At 41.5% G+C, this 23,665-nt stretch overlaps 2 protein-coding genes across 31 annotated transcripts in view; one reads left to right on the top strand and one right to left on the bottom strand.

Moving 5' to 3' along the window:
- TRIP12 (thyroid hormone receptor interactor 12) overlaps positions 1-21,052 on the bottom strand; it is a 65,201-nt gene extending 44,149 nt beyond the window's left edge. For 11 of the 29 annotated variants that reach the window (XM_085512937.1, XM_085512935.1, XM_085512929.1 and 8 more), the window contains exon 1: positions 20,039-20,137. The gene's annotated coding sequence lies outside the window, so the exon portion shown is untranslated. Of the gene's footprint in view, positions 1-8,172; positions 8,313-10,457; positions 10,674-18,021; positions 18,061-18,816; positions 19,408-19,809; positions 19,970-20,038; positions 20,138-20,892 lie in introns of those variants that run through there. The other 18 variants (XM_085512938.1, XM_085512930.1, XM_085512926.1 and 15 more) reach the window with 12 other exon arrangements.
- Positions 20,495-23,665, top strand: part of ZBTB38 (zinc finger and BTB domain containing 38) — an 84,058-nt gene continuing 80,887 nt past the window's right edge. For both annotated transcript variants that reach the window (XR_014933188.1, XR_014933189.1), the window contains exons 1-2: positions 20,495-20,628; positions 21,102-21,260. The gene's annotated coding sequence lies outside the window, so the exon portion shown is untranslated. The remainder of the gene's footprint in view (positions 20,629-21,101; positions 21,261-23,665) is intronic.

Below are 23,665 nucleotides of genomic sequence, written 5' to 3' on the forward strand. Positions count from 1 at the left end.
AAGTTCACCTTCAAATATGATGCAGCTTCATGACTTTGCTATGACCTTTGATATCAAACCATTAATTTCCATCCCACTGAAAGCATCCGAGGCCACACAGCATCACACACCCAGCCAGCCCACCCACAGGAAAAGTGATGCTCTCAGTAGGTCACAACTGAGTTCTGCACACTAGAAGAATTGGAACAGAGATCAGAAGTTCCCAAAACTGAAATGTTCTCAGATTCACTTCTCCAACCCACCTGTAAGCCTCAATCCTAGAACTTCTTAATCCTCTCCATCCTTAGATCTTAAGCTCAAACGAGATGTACAATGCGGTGCATCACCTGAACACACACACACAGCCCTGTCATTTAAAGACATTGCCTCAGCTGCATTAAGTATCCATGTTCCATAACAGAGTTACACCTGCACATTAGATCTCTTCTTTAATTGATAGCCTTTTGGATGTGAAAATTTTAAATTCAGGTCCTCTGCTAGTATAAAGTTTATATTAACTAACATGGCTTGTTTACTGAACTATAACCCACTAATCTTATATACAATGATGCAAAAGCACTGACCTGCAGATGCTTTCCTCATAAGCACTCATTTTAGACTGAGGATGAACTCAACAGAATAGCATTTCAAACCAATTCATAACATAAACTCTGAAGACACCTAAAGCACTGCTATCTAATCATTAACTTGCATAATATTCTTCCAGAGTAATAAACCCTTCTTTATTAGTTACGTGTTGTCTTGCTTACTATAAAGAAAAGGTACACAGAAATTAATTTTGCTAACATAACTCTTATGAGCGCTATAGTTACAATCTGTATAGCCCATATGTTACTGGGGAGGTTCCAAAAGAAGATACAAAAGACACCTGACAGCTTACAGTGGAACCTGGAAAAGATGGTAGGAAATAACTGACACTTCTGTTGTTTCATTCAGATGTCTGTTTTTTTTAATCCCTAAAGACAGAGGAAGGACAACTACAAAACAAGCCCATATCAGCTTTTATTTAACACCCAAAAGTACCCACTGAAGGATGCTGAACAGTGATTCCAGCTACTGAGAGAAAATGAGAATGAGTAAACCAAAGCACTCCAACAGGCTCTGCAGCCACTAACAACATGACACAGCAAACTGGTAACACTCCCTATAAAAAGCAAACAGGTTTTTACATGTAAAGATGAGCAGAAAGGCAAAACATGAATCGTAAGTGATCCCCTGATAGGGAAAGATGACATAATCCGTTAAATAACAAAACACCATGCCAGGTGTATAAAGGCATGAAGGAAAGAGACACAAACTAGCAAAAAAAGTTTCAGCAGAAGCATTTGATAAAAAGCCATGCAAACAGACATCCAGTGACCTGCAACCTCAGACGTGAGCAGATGTACAGTTGTGTGAGGACACGTACTGCACCTCTCCAAAATGCAACCCTGGTGGGAAAACAACTCTGCCCCACTTCTCACTGCAACCACACAGCATCAGGAAAGCACTCCCCAACTACAGCTCCTGAAAACTGAAATCATGTAACATGGACTAACTTGAGAAGGAAAACAACGACATATGCACATGAACTGAAATATCAAAGGAAGACAACGAAGACATTAGACTTGCAACTTGTTCACAAACCCATTTTCACACTCACTAGTACAGATTCTTCCAAACCGCTGACAAAAAAAAAATTGCTTCCTGGAGTGATTTGCAACTGAACATTCAGTTGTTCTGTAATTATTAAAGTAGAAGTATTTCTCAATCAGTTGTGAAACACAGCAAGAGTTACAGATACTGCAGAAAACTTCTCAAGCGCCAGTGTAAGTAGACTCAAGCTATGAACTATCCACAAGTCAGTCAAGCAGTTACTCACTGTTCTACTGACTTCACAACACAGACGGCCATCAAGAGATTACAGTGTCTTTTGGCTCTTGATACATTAAGCAGACAGCTTTCCACTACGGTGGGAACCAAAAGCTCAAACTGCTACCTATTCCAACAGTACACAGTCACGTTTGAAGTCAGCAAGTTACTAAGAGCCTGAAAGGATGTAAGCACCAGATTAAGTTTCTCTGTACCAAGTCTACACACACACTTATTCACTAAACGAGATTGGGAAGACAAAATCTTAGCACAATAGAAAGGGAGAGCTTAAAATATCTTCATTCATGATCTTACAGTTCAGAATTTGGGGAACTATACAGCTAGTTGGCATCAGGAAAACTCAGTACATCAAAATGAAGATTAAGAAACTCCTGGAGCAGAAAAGAATCCTGAAATAGATGCCCAGCACTGCTTACAAGAAGAACGCCCCAGCTGTTATGCTGGACCATGTCACCCCAACAGGTTATATACACACACACAATGGCCCCAAGCCAACAAAGTAGTATCTTTAACTGTCGACTTCCATTAGTCTTCCATACTGAAGCTTGGAAAGCATAGTCTGAAGAAGTCAGACATCAAGTACTGTTTAGGGCAAACTAAATGGCAGATGGTATCACACAACCTGGAGCTGCTAAGGACAGTACAGTAATAGTGCAAAGACATTCCAAGCTGCAGCACAGCAGTAGCCCTACTCCAACCAGGTAAGACAAATTTAAAGCCTCACACTGCACAACCCTTTTGCTGAGTAAAAGGGAACAAAGTTTTAAGATATAGAAACCTAAACCGTCACCAGGTTAGAAAAAAAAACAGTGGAGTGGTTAAAAGCAAAGCTGGAACGTCAGCTGGTTCCTTGGGTCCAAACTGAAATACCAAACATGAAGCTGCTCAGAGCAATAGAAAAACATTGCTCCTGCTGACAGATAGCTGGATAACCAGGCAACGGGACAAGTGACTCTCCAAAGAACTAAAGAGCCATGAGAAACATATCAATGGAATGGATGGCCACAAATGAAAAAACACACTAAAAACTGGGCAGTAGAACATTCCTATTCATCTGAACAGCAGAAAGGAACCAAAACTCAGTATCTTGTTCTATTCTACATGTGCTTGTACAGAATACATGGTGAGCTCAGTTGTCTCAGGACTCCACTCCTTCAAAGAAATGCTGGGGGGAGAAACAACACAGTATTAAAGTGTACTGAGAAATTAAACGGTTACTATAACTTGACTGAAGTGTTTAAGAGCTGGTTAAGAGGCTGCCTAACATAAGGATTTAAAAGCTTTCATTTCCTTTAGTCCTCTCTTCTGTACCTGAAGTTGCAATCTGAGGAGACAAAATAAAGGAGCTGTATGGAACAAACAGTATGCTGTTTTAAGGGGATTCCTCTTCAGTTCTATCACTTAACTGCTCTCTCCCATTGTGACGGAGAAGGATAGAAAGCATACAAGTTGTTTCACTCTACTTTGTACTACACTTAAGTCCTGAAAAGTATACTGGTGTCATTCCAATCCTAGACCTTTATCCGTAGAAGAAGTTACAAAAAGTAAGGAATAAAACATAACATATTTGTGTTGCACAAACATGCATTCTTTATTGATATTTAATATTCTGCTTTTTTCTAAATTAGAAATCCTGTTCCTCATGCTTCTAAGAACATCAGCAAGAGTTTACAATCAAAACCATTCTCCTGGTTTATTTACAAAGCCAGAGCATGACTTCACTCAAATTAAGCTTGCTTTCTTTGCAGAACAGCTTGTTACCCTCCCATGTCACCCTCCTAGCATGTCAAAACTAGTTCAATGCAAGTTTTTCCAACACTGTATTATTTAACTTGAATTCATGAACAAAGAAAGGAAATGCTCTCAGCAGCCGACTGCCATGTAAATGTTTTTACGTTTACAACACCTGTAGCTTCTGTTTTCAGTGTCTTGCTTCTAGTTTTTCGTTCTAATTTTAAAACCAGTTAAACATTACATTCTCTCACATACTTCAGTCAACTCTGCAGCAATTCATTATTTTTTTTCTGCTTACAACTATGAAGGCTACCAAAAGCCCAGCAGCTTTTAGATCTGTGTTCAGTAGAGTACAGTCTAGACATCTGTGAGTCACCTAACAAAAGTTCAACTCCAGAAGAAGTTCAGAGATATTTAAGCCACCTCATCACAAATGAGGAATCTGTGCTTTCAATGTTTCCTCTGTACACCTACATCAGATCAAAATTTTTCTGCTAACTCAGCTGATACAGCAAGATCTTAACTCCACTCCCTTACAGGAACTTTGAACTGACTGTTACCTGTTGACAAGCTACTAAATAGAAAAGTTTGTGCTTCTCGAGTCCCAGTATGCAATTCCACAACCTGGTGCTTACACAGAAGTCATTTTGGCTTGTTAGCAGTCAATGGAGTGAAACTTTTGAAATAAATTGAACAGAAGGAGCCCTTCACAAAGTACAGATCTGTGAAATTGCCAAGATGAAGACAAACTAGCAGGCAGGTGGTCAAGACCAAGTAGACAAGCATGGCAAATGAACAGCAGAGGGGTTTACACTGTCAGTGAAGCAGCAGACAGTCAGTTGTGTGATTAGTGTCAGTTTCACTTTAGAAGCTTGATTCCAGCATTTTCATGCAAGCAAGCCAGGAAGGTACCCAAGATCATCACCCACTCTATCTCTGCCCTACCCAGCACAGAATATCTAGCGTAGCTGCAAGCTCCATTTACTTAACATGGGTTTTAATGCAGAATCTACTGCTACAACACCAAGCCTCTTCCCCAGTCAAGTCCCACAGACCAGTCACTGTCTTATACAGATGGATGGCAAACTGTAAACCAGGCACCAAGATTACAGGTCTAAGGGAAGGGCATTATGCAGATCTACCTTGAAAAGAAGGTAAAGAGGGAGGAGACTGGGTCTTCAGTTGATAATATTCACCTTCAACAGGAAGGTACTTCACACACAGAAGTGCTAAAAGTTGAGAAACCTCTTCCATCATACAGATCTTAAAGACAGATGAAAGCTAGAAGAAATCTACATTTCCAATGGGAGGAGGTAGGGGCAATACTTGCCTCTTATCTACTGATAAAATGGAGGTCAAGCTTTTGCATCTTCAAGGTAACATTTAGGAACTTTTTAGACAAATTAGGAGACTTTGGGGAGGTTTTTCATTGCTTGATAGTAGGGTGCTTTTTGTTGTTGTTTCTTTTTAAATCACTGGTATTTAGTACCTGATGTGTGTTGAAGCTTCCTTTCCAATGCCATCTCAAGCAGGCTACACTATCCTCCAAAGCTTCTCTCCACTAAATGCTACACAAAAAGATCACGGACCTGCTACATAGCAAGATTCCTACACAACATAATACAATCTAGGGAACTAGTTTAGATTTTTTCCTCAAGGACTGCAATTAAGACATCATGACTGCTGCCTCCTCAGCACTGGATCTGCGTATGGATCTTCAACTAGAAAGATACTACAGTAATGAGCAAAGAGGTTAAAAGAAGTTTAAGGATAGTGCTCAAAGCAATAGGTTTTTGCTATGTGCCACAAGTACATCTTCTCAAGCAAAGAAAAAGAGCTTTGTTCTTTAGCATTATAACTCACAGCGATGTAGTTAGTGATCTCCAAACCATTTACCAAACATACACCATTAAGACATTCACCTTGTATCAAACCATGGACCAGAGTACATAATGTACGTACAGAGAAAAAGAAAAGCTGTGTTTCAAGCTGAACAAATGGAAGTCACACCCAGAGCAACACCTGTTAGACACTGAGGATTAAACTGCCTTTAAGCTGATCCTATCAATGATAGGATCAGGAATTTACCACGCTCAGAGCTGTTCTTTCACGTAACTACACAGAAGAACATACAATATTTGCTCATACAATTGCAGTTTAAAAAGGTCACGGGGAAAAAAAAAATTGTCAAGAGCCCAAATACTGAGCTTTATACAAGAAACAACTTTATAGCACAGATACTGATGAGACTGCATACCCACCTGTAAACACACTTCAACACCGCTAACAAAAATGAGAGACAAGGCATTGAACACATGGATTAAAGCACAGAGAAAAAAAAAAAAAAACACATGTATGTACAGGGACAGAATACAGTGAGTTAAGATGCTAAACCTGAGCAAGTCTTAACATAAGAACCTGACTTTCAGCAGGATGCCAGCCTTAGTTTTAACTTTAAGCCCAACAAAACCCACCATATTTTTTCCATAAAATACAAAGAAAAGCAAGACAAATTCCTTCCCATATGTGATGAGCACCAGCTCCTTTTTCTGCTTTACCTTAACAACACTTGCAGACTATCACACATTTTCCTCACCCGAGCAACATCCTTAACTCCACAGCTATATGTTACAGTTCACTAGATTAACATCTTGATGGAAAACAAAGTGTTTTTATTCAGTTTTAACTTGGCCAGGTTTACCCAAGCCTGAATTCCTTACTGATGGTCAGAGTTGGAAGAAAGTTTTCTTATTGGCCTGGCAAGGACATGCAGCTTCAATCCGTTCAACGCTTTTTAGTTATCCTCCAGCTCTCCAGCATACTGTGAAGATTCACTGACTACCAGTAACACAGACCAAAAGAACAGTCATCCACAGGTGTGAGATACTTACAAAAGAATAAGTGGGGCTCTAAACCTTCTAGAGTTCAGGCTTGGACTAAGATGATCATTTAAGAACCAGATATTACAGCAGCTGATTTGATAAGCCTTTACTCACACAATCTGTCTGTGATCCAATCAGAATATTAGCAGTTGTCTCCTACATAGGCAACCTTTTATCCTACATTGACGCTTAAAAAGTGAAGTGACAACATACAATTACCCACAAAAACAGGTACCATATCCAGAACAGACCATATCCACAGGTGGAAGCAAAGAGTAAAGGAAGACAAGGCTTCTTTTAAATACTTTGTGTGCACACAGACTGGAGGTTTTTCTCCAAAGCTATGCCTCTGTCTAGCCAGGCTCCTTGAAAGATTTTTGCAAACAAGAAAAAAGTCCATGCTGTTAATACGACACTGAAATCAAATGCAAAATTCACCAACTCTTGTGCAAAAATGGTTGGTTTTTTCATTCTTTCTTAACAAGTCCACAAGACAGCTATACAGACTTACAACTATTCTGCACATCCTTTCCTTTGTCATTATTTATTTTAGGCTGATTAATGAAAAAGCACTAGTAGGGCAGACTCAAGGCAAACAAAAGAAGAGGACTGCCTCTTCATGATGCAAGATAGAACATCTCTTTATAACAGTTGAGTAAAAAAACCACACAGGGAACTGACTGACTTCAGGGACGGATAACAGAACAAAGCAGACCTGCTTGTGAAGGAAGAAGAAAAATACCTGTAGGCCCAGAAGTGAGAACAGTTTCTTCCTTCCTCTGCACAGTACCTCACTGTACTAAATGCAAAATGTAGTCCTTTCCTAAAGGCTGCAGCCTCTCCTTAATCTTACACCTGTTTTGCTAATGAAAGATTGTCAGTTACGCACATCCACATCCCACATAAGATTAATGAGCAATGAAGTGTTCTATCCATTACGCCGTCTCTACTGCCACTATTTCCCCAGTTCACATTTTTTAAGTAGTTATTCCTAGTACCTCCAACATGCATTTGTTACCAAAAATGCTTAGTTGAACTTTGTATCTTCCTTCTAGATTTTACTAGTACCCTTCCTTTGCACTTAAAGACTTCCCTGGTAGAAGAATCTTAGCATGCAGATACCTTGTACTGCACTTTGAAAACAGTCTAAACTGTCCACAAACGACTTCCATACAGATTCAGTAGCTTGTAAACAGTACTTACTGAAACAGCACTATTTATTAATAAAGTAGACATTCATAATTAAAGTATTTAACTTGTTAGAACAAAAATTGCATAAAGCTTCTAACCAAAAAAAAAACAGCCTGCTGCTGCAGCTTCATATATCAAGGCCAGCTTATGCCACTGCAATATACAACATTCATTCCATGAAACAGCTGCACGACAGAGCCTGAGCATCTCAAGGAAGGGAGCAGCCTTTGGTTTATGGGTTTGGTTTTGTTGGGCTTTTTATATATCACTGTATTTAAATAATAAAAACACTTTTCACCTTATAAGCAATTATTTTCTAATCAAAACAACAGTATAAATATTCTGTGCATACAACAGACATTTTGAGCCAAAAACAGTGCTATCCACCTCCCCCCCCCCTTTTTTTCCCCCTAAACTATCTTCTTAAACACCAAGCTCAATAGTGAGAACACTATTTGCACTCAAACAATAGCCTTCACACAAGACAACTTACCACTAAAAATCACAGTACAGTCTATGGAGTGAAAACACAAACGTCAGTCATTAGAGCTATCTGTTGACAAAGTAGTTTTTCAGCTTAATATCACTTTATCTTCCTAAGAATCCTACAGTATTGGTGGGAGCTGAAAGCTCAACAAGATGTTTCTTGAGAAACCTTAGGGAGTGTAGTCGCCAAAATGAACTAGAAATAGAAACTGGTTCCTCTTATCCAAAAACTAAGTGAAGGCCTTGTATGCTTGCCAGAAGATGCTCTCCAGCAGCCACATACATTTATCTAATGCTGTCACCTTGGGTATATCATTACTTCAAGCCCCTCCTCTTACCCAACACCTCAGAAGCTACTGAGACAGACTACGATTACCGGTTTCACTGTAGCAGCAACACAGAGCTTTCTCATGCTATAGTTGAGCATATCCAAGGGAGTTGAGTCAAAACAAATGATCCCACCTGTACAAGTTTATACCAACAAACTAAAACAGACACTAACTAACAGGGTCACTGATAAAACTTTGAGAACTTCCCACCACAAACATTGCTCCAGTCTACACAAGCAGGAAGGACAGATCAGTTTAGTACATATCCAGTCACAAATGAATATGCCAACCATCTTTCCAGCTCAGAGGTGGTCCACCAACCCTGCATCTCCTCAGTGACAGAGCAATCACACTAACAGGTGCAGATCTAGTTGGAAGCCATAACCTGAAATACAAGTAGCAACTAGCAACCTTGATTTGGATGCACCTTGACTTACTTTACTTAGGTACTTACATCACTTTATTCTACTGTAGGTTGAGCATCTGCTTTTAGCTGCTACACAGGTCTGGATTTGCACCTGTCACTTTCTGCTTTTAATATCACTGATGGAAAAAAAGTCAAACCCTTCTGAAGCAAGTACGGTTGGTTCTCCTGTTGTTTTTCTTTGGTCAGTTCTTTGGAGTTTGTTTTGTTTTATTGCTAATGGTTTGTTTTAAAACAGGTTGGATTATGCGTAACAATAGAGGCTTACAAGCAGCAGTTCAGCCATGTTTCACACAAGCTACCTGAGATTCAGGGGAAATACAATAGCTTGCATCTTTCCTACTTGTCATACTAAGTCATTTCAGAGCAGCACTCATGAGAAAGGGCACAGAACTCTCAGCCCTTGAATTTCTCACCTGAACTGTTAGAAGCTTACGCATACTGGGTTAACATCTTCAGAACATCTTCCTTAAGGGAAGTAAGTGTGGAGATCCCTGGAGAGCAACAGGCTTTAATGATACAGTTAGAATATTTATTTACAACAAAACAGCTGGAGTCACTGGCATACCAACCAAACATGTAAACATACTACACCATCCTGTTGCTCTCTTCCTCTTATCTTAGCTTCCAACAGTGTATTTTAGACTAAAAATAAGGCATTTAAAGAATCCTGAACCAAAAATGATCCAGAAACACATTAGGGTATCATCTCCAAACTTAAAAACAAACAAAAACCAAACCACTCTTTAAAGAGATCCCATTAACATTAACAACATTTCTAGGAATAGTCACTCTTGTGAGAAACTATTTTAGGCTTGTTCTTTCAAATACTTTTCACAGGGCCTTCCATAACACTAGTGCAATGAGATTTTATTTGTTTACTCTAGAAAAGCAGGTAGGTAGATATTCTCAATGAATCAGAATTCTGCATGTACTCTTTGATGAGGACTATTAAACCACAGCTATCCACTCCTTCCAGCTTCAAAGCTGTTTCTTAATGCAAGCAGACCACAGAAATATGTCAAACATACTGTAGTTCTTTAAGGCACATGTAGATAAGAGATACTCGCAGCTGCTACTGTGGTTGAAGGACCAATGTTGAAACAAACAAACACACTGGAAAAAACACTTTCTGCAAGTTGGGCACACTTACACATCCTGAATACTTGAAGGCAGACAATCTTAAATTTGTGATGCAATTAAGTCTTGAAAAACTAATAAGAGTAACGACAAAACACCAGCAAACACTGGAACTGAAAAATTTTTCTGAACAGAGACCAGAGCACTTACTACCATTTCCAGACTTACAGAAGAGAAGTCATGCAGTATCCCCTTTGTTGAATGCAGAACTATTTAAACAGCCGATCACCCATTAAGCAGAATCCAAATAGAAAATATCAGCATCTAAGTTCACCAGAAGGTATTGGTAATGATGAGCAGACTACTATCTGTAGAAGGTAACTGTGAAATAAGATACAAGCTTTATAATTGTTACAGCCTCTACTTGTTTCAACACAGCCACTCAGGTGATACAATTACCTAAGCTCTAGCTGCTTCCTTCAGTCTTCTTATTTCTCCCCAAACCATGAAAACTTGAAAGTTGCCTTCTTCTACTTCCTGCCTCTTCAGGAAGAGGGGACTCTTCCTGAACAACACTCAGGTCAAAAATGAACAGCAAATGACTGCAAGGAGACACTTACAAAGAAATGAAGTGCAGTAACACCACACAGCATGAAGCTCCTATACCCACATACTAAAACAGGAAGTCCTACTATGAGCCAGAACCTTGTCAGCTGAAGCATTAGTGATTACACATTTTGGTTACTCATACACTGGCACTGTGAGTATCAGGGGGCAGGCAGAGGGGAGAAGGTTCTTCAGTATATACAGCAACCAATAATCCTCCAGTACTTTTGCATAAAATATCTACCTAGAATCCATATGCCATTACAGTTGACCTTGGCTAACAGACATGAATTTGAGTTGAGAGAACTGGAAAATACTCTTACAGGACACAACTAATAAAGTCTTGATTATTTAGCCTGGCAACTTGAAGGTCATAAATGCCTTCTATAAGGGCCAAGGGTAAGACACTATGAGAAGAAAATTACTTAAAATGAGGTTACACCACTGATAGTCAGCAGGCAAAACAGAACTGCAAGGGTGCCTTTCAAGATGTAAGTGGCAAGATTCTGAAATTCAAGAAATGACATGCTGAAACAATCTTCCAAGAGGACTGAAGAATTAAAAAGCATGAAAACACTAACACATGCTCTTAACTGCCTTTAGATGTTTGTGAGTTTGAAATACCAACAGTATTGGCAGATTATGTTATGTTATTACCAAGTCTCTTACTAAGCCTATCCCTGGACAATAGTACTTCATTGTCCTCATATGCAGCCTATGAATACCAAGTTCTATTCTATCAGGCCAACCAACAGAGAGATGTGATGCTCACATCGCTCAGGACTAGGACATAAAGAGGTTACAAATGACACCACAAAGAAGTAAGCCAATGCAGTTTTTAAGTTTTCCCTGCCCTGTCCCACAGTACTGCCAATAACAAACCACATGGTGATTAAGGGAAAATAACCTGTCCCAGCACATACTGCTTGGGTGGGAGAAGACTGAAGATAACTCTCCACAAAGCAAGTTACTGCAGTATAAGCAGTGGCTTCAAGGATTTAAAAATAAAAAACCCACAAACCATACACCACTCTTTAGGACAGAGTTAGTACGTAGAGGCTGTTTATTCAGCTCGATCCTTCTCTTGCTGTGTCACTCTGTGCCCATATGGTTCAGTTTGATATCTCCCAGATGCAGGGAGGGGTGGGGCAGGAATAGTGCCAAAAGTTGATACATTCAGGAAACCAAACCAGCTACTCAATTTTTTGGCACGAGCTCCTTGTAGATCTAACAGACATGGGAGCTCCATGAAAGATTAACACAGATTTCTGCAGTTGAGTTATTAACAGCAACATTTAAGACAACTAGTCTTACAGAACTGGTTACAGAACAAAGGGACAAAGCATTCATTTAGCTGTGCTGTTCAATCCGTTAGTTAGCCTGCTCTCTAGTTTTGACTTGCTGTCTTACTGAGAGCCTTTCCAATGAGCCTGACGTGATTTTGTTGAAGGGTACCAACACAATCTGTTAGGAAGAAACCATTTCTTAGCTGAAGGGGAATAGTTTTTAGATGACAAACTGTCAGACGCATTAAACAGTTTTATGATGTATTGCAACCCACTTGGTTTACTTCTGATCAGCTCTTTAAAATATTCTGACACCAAAAACAAAAGAAAAATCAATTGCATTAGTAGTATATGCAAAATTGAACAGGGTTCCCAGCAGTTTCAAACTGTCAGGTGACACTGCAAGAACAACACAACAAGGAAGCTGATACTACAGACAAAGTAAGGCTGGTTTAGAGCAGCCAGACTACAAACAAGTGAAGGGAGCTGACAAAGCAGTTCTGGAGACACTACAGGTATTGCCATCAGAATTTACACATAATAGCTCAATCATCTCAATATGATAGAAATTCAGGCTTCACCTGAATGAAATACACAAAGTTTCAAAAGCAGATGATGCAACTACATTAAGGATCCAATCTTATTTACAGCTATAATAATAGTTCCAACAGCTTTTGCCTAAATCTGCCACAGAGAAGAAAGCTTAATGTACCAGGGGAACATACTTTAGACCATCTCTGGAAGCAATAAAGTATTGCAACTAACGGGTTCATTGTGCTGTATTTTGACAGTGACAGATTGAGCCTACTGTGATTGTCACTTGAGTGGAAACTCATAGACACTGGCACTAATTTCAACTGTGCTCTCAGGAAGCAACTTATTACTGAAGTCGGACTTATCTCAAGTTTCCAAATATGTACTTCCCAGATTCCAGCTTACTTCAATGCATCTGCCTATAACACAGCTAGACCAGAATCTTCAGTGGCATTCTGTTCCAACTCCAGTTTGGCTTCAGCAGTATTAACATCCTCTATGTATATCCATATATATATATATATATATATATATATATATATATATATATATATATATATATATATATAAGCAAGGATGGAAATGATTACTCAGATCACAATGCCCTATGACATGCATAAAAGGTATAAAGAGGCATAAAAGGTTCATCTTTCCTCCTCACAATTAATCTGATGAGAACTAGTTTTCTATTCCCTCAAGGAAGTACTAGAATTTCCAGATTAATCCATGCAATTGTATTCCTACAAACAGAGCTTCTTCCAGTTGCAGTTAAAGTCCTGATGAAAGTTTCCAGCAGGAGCCCAGTACAAAACGTGGCAGAGATCTACATATAGTCACAAGCCTGCAAATATTTGAGGTAAGCTAGAAATAGGGAGTATGCAGCACTACTGATTCTACTTTCAAAGCTGTCATACAAAAATCCAGAAGAAAGCATACTTGCCATCTTGTATTTGGCAAAAAAAATAAAGATTATATTTGTTCTTCTGCCAAACTTTCTGTAACATAATAAGGGAACAAAGCTAACATCTTTAATCCTTAACCACAATCCTATGGTATAATGCAGCCCTTCATTCTTAGTACCGCTGTTCTACTGTAGAAAGCTGACTATCTTCTGAGCACCGCAGGCAGAACACCACCATGGTGAGACATGGTAACAAGCATTCTCACTTAAACAGAAATAATGCTGTAGAACAGACTGTAGCTGATTTATAAAGTGCTGCTTCTAAGATTTGGAACCTTTGCTGAAAGTTTGCCAAAGTTACACAGCTTCCGTCACTTTCTTGAAGTGACAGTGCAAAATGGCATTTGCACCCCCAAACTTTGTAATTCAACTTCCAATCAAGTTGTATCTTAATACACACCAACGGAATTTGTGCCTGTTTCATTACCTGAAATCACTAATTTTGACTCCTGCTGCTGAGGACCTGAAAGCTATAACTGTGCAACTGTGCATTCAGGGGCTGGTCATTCAGGCTTAGCCAGACCATGAGCCCTCCACAAAGGATCAGCTCATCAAGCTACTACACTCAGAACAACCACAAAGATCAAAACAAGTAGAGTTTGCACCAGAAATCACAGTTCCCATTCATTAACTTGATTGCAACAGCATATCCTCAAAATAAAGAGGAAGAGAAAACTCACTGTGTAAGGCTGTGAGCCAAATGTAAACTTGGAACGCTTTAGTTCTCTCTAAATGCATGGCCCCATTTCACCTGCGATCAGAAGGTTCAGTTACATGGCGACACCTTCTTAAGGCCAGTGAGGGACACGGTACTGAATAAGCTAATTACATTAGAGATTTGTCAATACTAACATGAGAAAATACTTTCTAACCACATCTTCCAATAAAACTTTGTCCAAAAATAGACATCTACCACAGATTCACAACCTACAAAGGCATATGAGACAGCTGTCCTCAGTAACTCAAGGAGTTTAAGCAAGCATTCATTATGCCAGTGTCAATAGCACTTAATGCAAGTCCCTTTTTATGATCAGAGTGCGGGGTAAAGAAAAAACAGTTGTCTTTTTTCTTGAGAGAGTAGGGAGAAGCTGACTATCACACATGCTTTTGTGATTTAAGTTTTGCCATTTGTTTGGTCCACAACACATAGCTTCAAAAAATAAAAAATAAAATTACCAGTTCAAGAGATATTTCACACATTTTTCTTAATTTCCACTATTATTCATCAGTGTTTGGTCCTTCTGCTTCTACATTTCACTAACCTTGGACTAAGAGAGAAAAGACTCAGAAAAGGCTCAGAGAGCTTTTCTTGTATCCAGAAAGGATAAAACAAGCCATAACAAGCTTACAGTGAAGCAGGTTAGACAGAAGTTAAATGTGAAGAAAGATCAAGAACAAAACAGTTCATGATTTCCAAAAGCAAAGACTGTGAAAGACTAGGCCTAGTTACCTTGGAGCACAATTACGCACTAGATTACCCATGAAGGTTTAACCCAGGTCTAGTTTTCTTAATGGGTTTACCTTTATGAACTATCCCTAAGGAACAATCAAAGTAAGAAATCTCCATTGCAGTTACAGTTGTGCATTAACAATGAAGGCTATTAACCATGTTTTAAAAACACAGCAGCAGTCAGCCACAAATGTAAAGAAGGAGCACAGAAATGCCTACCTCCAACTACACAGCCTTCCTGAAGATTAACACCTCTGTCCCCAGATAATATCTGGGTCACAAAATAAACAACATTCTAGAACCTTCCAGCTTTCCCCAAGCCTAGCAAGCATTTGCCTTTCTTCACATTAAGTTTACTTATTTTGATGTCATACAATAAAATAGTGATCATCTTATTCTGAAAGAAGAATCAACAAAATCCACCTTGCTTTTCAGAGCTTAAAAAAAACACAAAAGTCTTGTTCAACAAGTTCCAGGGCCCTCTGCTTCCATTCTGACACAGCACACAGCTCCTTACAATTCCAGGTTCCAATTTCAGGAGATGACTCAGGCCATTTCTGTGGGCCAAATCTTTCCTGTTTTATCACTCATTATTTTTAAAGCGGACACCATCACAAAGCAGACAAATCCATTCAAAATACACTGAGAAATTTGATCCCCCTCCCATGACAAAGCACTGAATTACTACACAGAAACCTTCCAGTTCCCTCCTCACATCCATCTTCTGATGTGTTTGGTTTTTTCTTTCCTATCACTCAAGAAGATGTAGCGATTTTATCAGCTTGATGATCAATTAAAAGCTATTCAGACCAAAGTAGAAATAGTCAAGAGTGGTGCAGAACCAAATGACCTCCGGAGGTCATTTCTAAACTAGATTATTCTATTATTCACTATAATAAAAGGCTTGCTTTGATCAACTGAAGGCAGCTGTGACTTAATAAAAATTAAAATTAAAAAAATAACAATAATCAGATCATCCATCTCACTCATTCAATACTGAAGTCCAGAATCAGGTCACTTTGCTGAATCACACTCAACTTCTCCAGTTGTTTCTACATCACAGTCTTCTCTTAAAAAGCAGACTAACACTTTCACACACAGCCGTTTTCTACCATATTTGTCCTGTATATGTTCATGAGTCAACTAAGATTGGCAACAGTCAGTACATTACAAGACAAGCCCTGTTACAGGCAGAGCAGAATTGGTTGTGTGTGCTTGAGCCCCAGCCACCAGACAAAACTGAAGAACATCATTGCATATTTCCAGTTAGTCAACCAACTTGCTGAGAACAAGTTTATCAGATGGCAGCCTTAGGAGAACAATTGCTCCTCAGAACTAGCCCTCACAGTAAGTAACCATGGCCACTATTTCAAAGGATGCAGCACAGGAGCAAGCTGACTTGTTGTTTTTCCACAGTGACTGATATCACATGCAAATAGAAATTTCTGGTTCATAGAATGCTGAATTCATATTTTATGTGTAATTACTTTGTTTGAAGAGACTTTCTGAACCAAAAAGCTACATGCAAGCGTTTTGTGGTATACAAATGTTTGATGATCCATAAGAAGCGTGAAGATCTTTCTCAAGGAACAAACTTCTTCAAGCAAGTTGGAAAAAAAAATAAAATAGGACAGTTAATGAAACTCTGTATTCCAGTTATCAGCTTCATGTCCTAAATCAAAACCTCAGTATGAAAACACTCCATAAGAAACTGGTCTATATACTGCCATAAACTTGCTGCAATACTGCAAATAAACTAAAACATCAAAAGCAAATTTATAGTAAACTCTACTACTTCACAAAAAACATCCACTGGCCCAAAGGTAATTGCTTGTCCTGCTCCTGAGAAATTCAGATGCATCACTGCCTTCACTGTCAGTACTGAATTGGGCAGTGACAGCTTGATTAAAAGTTTCCACTACTAAGAATTTGTCAGAGTCCACAAACTGCTTAATAGGGAGTGTTACTAATTCTGCAGGTGATGAACAGGACACAGATCACCAGACCAGCCAATGGAAGATCCCAGAAACGTTCCAGGTCTCGGTTTTTGACAACAAAATAGTACACGGTGTACAACTTTGGGACTGATTATACACTGTTACAATAATTCACCTCAGTGTGACACAAAACAGACCTGTGATGAGCAGTGTTCTACAGGCTACTTACTAATTACCTAGTTAGAAAATACAGCATAGCCTAAAGAAGTAACACAGATGGTTCTGACATTCACTTACACTGCAAAGTAAGTAAAACCATGCAGGTTAATGAAACAGTAATTTTCCTGCTCAAACCTCAGCATCACCACTGGAAAAACAAAAGCAGTTTAGTCAGGTTATCTTACCACATTGTCTCATGTTAAATAACTACCTATCAGAAATACAAAGACTTACAAAAACTCAGCATGGCTTCAACTAAGAAATTAAAGTAAATTCTATAAGGTTTCAAAAAATAATAATAATAAAAAGCTGTACTGGGAATGCAGGGTCCTTGTTGCCCATAACTGGAGACTTGAAACTTCAGAATGATATTACAAAGGGCCTTAACTGCTATTATAATGTATAATGTACACATCCTGGGTTTGAAGACAAACAGTCAAAACATAATATAGAAATTAAAAAAAAAACAACAACCCTGTATGATTCCTTATCAAGGAGGAGTTTCAATCACTCATTTACTGCAAAAGATACAGGTCATTTCCCTGCTGGTTACCAGCCAGAACTTCTGCAAGACATGAAAAGACTCCATTTTCATAAGCCTCTTACTCAACACATCAGCACTCCTACTAAAGTAGATCTGCTATATTAATAAGTAGTAATGCCACACCACAGATGACCTACAATTTTTCTACTAACAGCTAAAACCTGTTTCAGATCCTACCTATGGAACCATCTGGAGCCTGGAGAACACAGACCATGAGTCAGTCACACGAGATGAACCCCACATTTGTCAGAAACACTAAGAGGAAAAAAAACTAACACCCACACACTCAGACCACCTATATTTCTATCTCAAGCACAAGAGGCACTCAACAATAAATGCTTCAGAAAGAAACTTCCACTTTTAAGATCAAACCTATAGAACTAGGCTATGTACACAACTGAATCACTCACAATACATTCCCTTTAATTACCACAAGCTGAAAATATGTAAGCTTTTAAAGAAGTACCAGAAGTGTTATTTACTCACCAGAATACTGCTTTTAAACACTTTAGTTGAGCATGACACCTGTGAAAATTGAAATACTACAATTTTCATTAATATACTTAATCCCTATGAATATTTATCAGTTAGGGTATCAAAAAGCAGAGAGGTATTGTTATTTTCCAAGCACTGCTTTGATGTTCATTACACACTTGCATATACATGTATTAAAAATAAAATAAAAAAAATACTTTGAAATCTCACAGATCTGTTTAAGCAGCAATTAAACACACACAGCTCGAATACAACCAGAAACAACCTTGGATGTGGGGAGGGAAAGAGAGAATTGTAAAGACAGCAGATAGAAGCAATCACAGCAAGGCCTGCTCGGTTTTGAAGCCTTACAAAGGAGTTATAGCCACGGTTACCATAAAAAAAAAAAAAAAAAAAAGCTTGTGAAATAAATTAAAATGTAAGTCATTAAACACCTCCTCTTCCCTGTTCTGAAGGATGTATGTCATACAGTGAGGTGGTAACTAATTAGCTCCTCTTCCTGACAGCTTTTAAAGCACCAGGAAGCTCAGTAATCAGAATACACAGTGGAAACTGTGCAAGTTACCCCCCCTTTGAGGAAAGTTTTCAACTGTGGGGATAGAAGGCCCAGATGGGTATTGAGGCTGCAACAGGGCAGGGAAATGGGAAAGAAAAAAAAAAAAGAAAGAAAAAAAAGAAAGAAAGAGAACACAATCTTCTGGAAATATATAAGAAATATTTTTAACTAAAATTAACACTAGATTGCTATCAACAATATAACAAAAGCACCCTCCAAACAAACCGCACAGGCTCTGAAAACACTCCCAAGCTGCTTGCCAGAGTTACAGAATCAATGTAGGCCAGTACCAAGCACTCGTTTCTTCCCGTGTGTAAATGCGACACAATCAGGCCTCACAGGCAGGCCTTCCCAGCACAGGCAGGACCTTTGTTCCTTACGTCGATGTTTTTCTCCCAAAGCCCTTGACATAACTTTCCATTCTTCCCCCCATTCTCTCCCGGCTCACAGCCCAGACTCTCGGGCCGCCCCCGCTCGGAGCCCCCCGGCGGCCGAAGGCCGGCGCACCACGAAGGGGGGCCGGGAACAATGCCGGGCCACAGCACAGGAAACCGGGCCTGCAGCGCCGGGACGGCCCCGGGCAGCACCGGGCCTGGAGCTCCAGGGGAGGCCGGCAGCCGCCGTCGGAGCGACCTCCGAACGCGATGCGTTATGCAAGAGAACGCTGCGGCCGGGGAACTTGTTTCGTGACCGAAAGCGACAAAAACAGCGTCTCCGATGCGCCGGCTGCGAAAATAATCCAGCGGGCTGGGCCGCAAACTCGGCCCTACATCGCCTCCATTCTCTCCCCACCTCCCTCCTCCTCCCCCCCCCAGAAAGGCACTGAAATATGGACGGCGGGCGATTATGGAGCATTTTTGCCAAGCCAGGCTGTGAGGTGGGAGGGGGAGGAAGAGGAGTTGGTATTTTCTGGTTGTTTTTTTTTTTTTCTTTTAAGATATTTGATAGCGTCAACGCAAAAAAATAAAATAAAAACAAAGAAAAACACGGAAAGAGCCATTAAGGAAAAGGGGCCAACGGGAGTGGGGGGAGGGAGAAGCGGAAGGGCACAGAGCGGTGTCAACACTGACGCTGCCCTTTTGTATCGAGGTGGCACCGGGCCGCCCCCCTCAGCCCATCCTCAAGTCGGGGTGCGTTGCCACCCCCCCCACCCGGCAACGGGGAGCAGCGGCCGGGCCCTACAGCCCCACACCGGCCCCGCGGCCCCCGCGCCCCGCACCCACCTCGAGGCCCGGCCGCCCCCGCGCACCCCAACAATGGCCCGGGCCGGAGCCCCAGCCCCATGGAGAGCGGGGCGGCCGGAGAGACACGGCAAGGCCCAACGAACGGGGGCCCGGGGAACCGGGGCACTCAACACCGGGGAGCCCTGGAACCAGGGGGCCCCAGAACGCCGAGGTCCCGCGCCCCGCCTCCCCCAGCAGCACCAGGGGGGGACGGAGGGGCCGCGGGTACCTAGTTTGTCCCGATGCGGCCTCCGCAGACGCTCCGTGCCTCCTCGCCACCCGGCAGCAGCCGCCTCTCTTCCCTTCAATTATCAGCTGAAGCCGCAGCACCGAGCGGCATCCGCCTCCGCCGCCGAACCCCTTCCAGCGGCGCGGGGGGGAGCCCGGGGGACTACTTTCTCCCAGCGCCCGGGTCCCGACGGGGCCCACGCAGCCCCCGGCCCCACCGGCGGATCCCGCCCGGGCTGCCGCCCCCCACGCAGCCCCCGCGGCGGCGGCCGTGTGCGAGTCCGGCTCCCTGAGCTCGGCGCGTTCTGCGGCCGTAGAGCCGTATCCCTCCGCCGGGGTCGTCACCCCGGGGTCCGCTTCGGGACCTCCCCTCCGGCAGGGGGCGGGAGGGGCGAGCGAGGCCCGCGGGGCAGCGGCGCTCAGCGGGGGGCTCGAACGCTGGCCGGCCGCCGTTCCAGAGCCGGCTCTGCTCCTTTAAGAGGGGGCCGGGCCGGCGGTGACCCCGCGTGATGTCCGCCTCTTCCTGGTTGCTATAGTCACCGCCTTCCAGCGTCCCAAAATGGCGCTGTGCTGCCCGCGGAGGCGTTCGAGGTGCGGCGGTGTGTCGCGGCTCTGAGTGAGGACTGTTGCCGGCTGCCTCCACACGGCGGGAGCTGCGGGCCGGGCCGGGCCGCTCGTATCGCGGCTTTGGTTTCTCTCTCCTTTCAGAGGGGCCTGGGGGCTGTTCCCAGCTGCTGCTGCTGTGAGGGCCGCGCTGAGAGAAGGGGCTTGGGGCGCCCTGAGGGAGGGAGCCGCTGCCTAAAGAGGGGCGTTATGAGGGTGGAGTAGGGGCTATGGGGGGGCTGCCTCTCCTACCTGTGGGATCCGAGGATGTGGGAAAGGGCCTGGGTGAGATCTGCAGGGCCGGCGGTGGGGAAAGTCCCCGGAGGGGCCTCGAGGAGATACGCGCTTATCTGTGACTTCGTTATCTTGAAACAAAGTGGCGTTGCAGAAGGGTATGGCAGGTTACGGAAGTAACCGGGCAAACAACAAATCTTGAAGTAATGTCCCTGTATTTCTCCTAGGGAAAGGCAAGCTGAGCTGCACCCTCAGGGCAACTGGATTTAAGAAAGAAAGTAGTCCAACACCTCATACTGGGAGAATAAAGCTAAGCTGTCTGTTGGAGAATAGGAAGACTGAAAACAGCAAAATGTTTTTCTTCCAGAGATAAGGAAACTTGTCAGGTTTGCAATCAAGATATTTAAGGGAGCGGGCGGTGGCAAACTGAAATTAAGCTGCTAGTCCAAATAACCCGTGCTTTTAGTTTTTTTATGTGCTCCCCTTGGTCTCTCTTGTGCCACATTTTTTAAATTCACCAGTGCCTGCAGGTGTTTCAGAAGGGTGGACAAAGGAGGAGGGTAATTTCAACCTCCCCCAAAACTTGTTTGAGGTAGAAGTTCCAGAGTAACTCTAGGGACCTTTTAAGTTTCAGAATGAGGAGTAGTTGTGGTGCTGCACAATGGCTGACCAATGTGTTCTGTTCCATAGCTGAAGTCCTGTAATGGTCCTCCCCCATGGACCTCATAGCATTCATATCAGTGCTGTGATAGAAGTATTCATTGATTGCTCTGGGCTATTCAACATACATTTTTTTTTCACTCAGCTGATAGGTCACTTATTATTGTTACCTACAGTTTTTCACTTCTCATTCAGGTTTACTCTGAAGCACTTCAGATATCTGTATTTTTGTTTTATTTTCACCTGCCCAATTATATCCCTAAGACAAACCAAAGTCATTTAAGGAACACTGTGCAGAAAGCTTTGTAACTGTCACTAGAAGTATATAATTTCTCTGGGGAAACTGTACAACAAACTTTCAGTGTCTAAAGGGGGACTATAAAAAAGAAGAGGACAGATTCTTTAGCAGAGTCCATTGTGGCAGGATAAGGAGAAAAGGTTTCAAGAAAAATTTATTGGGAATGGTTTATACAGTGTATACTGTAGTTTATACCAGTAGTCATGTGCAGGTGTTCCAGGTAGCAGCTGACTAACAAGTCAAACTGTACTGGAGCCAGAAATCCTCTGCTAATACAGGAAGTCTTAGGAGAAATAAGGTAAAATAATTCAGTTGAACAAAAGGCATCTGTGGGGAAGAAGCCAGTACATTGCAACAAGCTTTGTGTTCAGCCCTGTCAACAGTCTGTATATTTTGTTCAGCTTTTTCCCCTCACTCCAGGGAACTGATTTTTTTTTTCCATTATGCACCCCAGTATATGAGGGGTGATCTATAGTCAGCTTTCCTGAAGTCTGCTACTGCCTCATTATCAGTCTGCTGAGCCTAAGCAATGAAAACAGCTGGGCAAAACAGGGCAAAAAGTCCCTAGGCTGTGATGCTACAGGAGCGTGTGTCTTTGGCTGTGAGCATGTCAATTACTGTGAAAATTCAGAAAACATTTTTCAATGATGCTATTTGCAATAATGGCAAGGCGTACTACTGTATTGTTACTTGTCTTTAACTCAAATCTAGAGAAACTAGGACATGCGGATAAAGGAAAACAAGGCCGACTGCAGGCAAATTGTATAGGAAACAGACCAGAACAGAGGCTGTTTGAACTCTTTTTAACCAGTTAAATGCAGCAGTAGTTAGAAAAACATGCACACATACATCTGTGTGGATGTATTTGTGCCCCAAGTGTGCCCAGGAGGTCTTAGTGCTGACTTTACCTTCTGTGACAAAAGGCAGCTTCCATTCCAGGTAGAAATTCAATTTCAATTAACACTTCAAATTTAGGATCAGTAACCAAAAACTTTTTAAACAAGGTATTGACTACTCATTAGCAAGTGTGCATTTCCATTGAGAAGCTGGGAGGAAAGTCGCAAGACAGCTTCTGTTTAAGCTACTTGAAGATGGATGCTGAAGGAGGAGCCTTATATTTCACTGCAAAAAACTCTTCTCAAAATAGGCTGTATGGAAGTGCAGGTCTATAAATAAGTATTTGGAATACAGCTTAAATAGCTAGATTGTATAGAAAAAGATCCTTTGAACCAACAGTGAAAATATTTATTTTATTTTAGGTAGCTGTTTTAAGGCTCTAATCATAACTTCACAAATGCAGGGAAACATCTTACACATTCATTCTCCACGGGCATTTAACAATTCCACTGCAGAAATAGAAAACTGAAAATGTCTTAAGTTCACAGTGTTCCATCCAGCCACGTAACAGATCTTCACAGCATTAATGGGACCAGGTGCTTCAAAGGTAGTGAGGCTTTTTTTTTTTTTTTTTTGCTTTGCTACTTAACACAGAACAACCATTCCACTTAATCATTTCTCAAATGGCTAAAAAATGCAGTTACACAGATTAATTTACAGCTTATTTTGTGGAGAGATGTCCTTCAGCTTAATCGGTACCACTGTAAGTAGCAGTGTGTGTATGTGTACATACATGATGTATTTTTTCTTTTTTCATTTCAGTAAATATTCTCTTTTGACACTCCTGTTTTGTGTTTTCAGTTTCCACTTATGAAACCATCTACTTCCTGGTCACTGCAGTATCTTTTCTGTGTATTTCTTCCCACTTGAACATTTATTCTAAGAGGTCTTTTGAAAGCCCAGTGCAAAGGCATCAAGTCACGTTACTGACTTGAT

The sequence above is a fragment of the Coturnix japonica genome, chromosome 12 (genome assembly GCF_054131305.1).
Source record: "Coturnix japonica strain WE chromosome 12, WE-NBRP24, whole genome shotgun sequence".
NCBI classification, from domain to species: domain Eukaryota; kingdom Metazoa; phylum Chordata; class Aves; order Galliformes; family Phasianidae; genus Coturnix; species Coturnix japonica.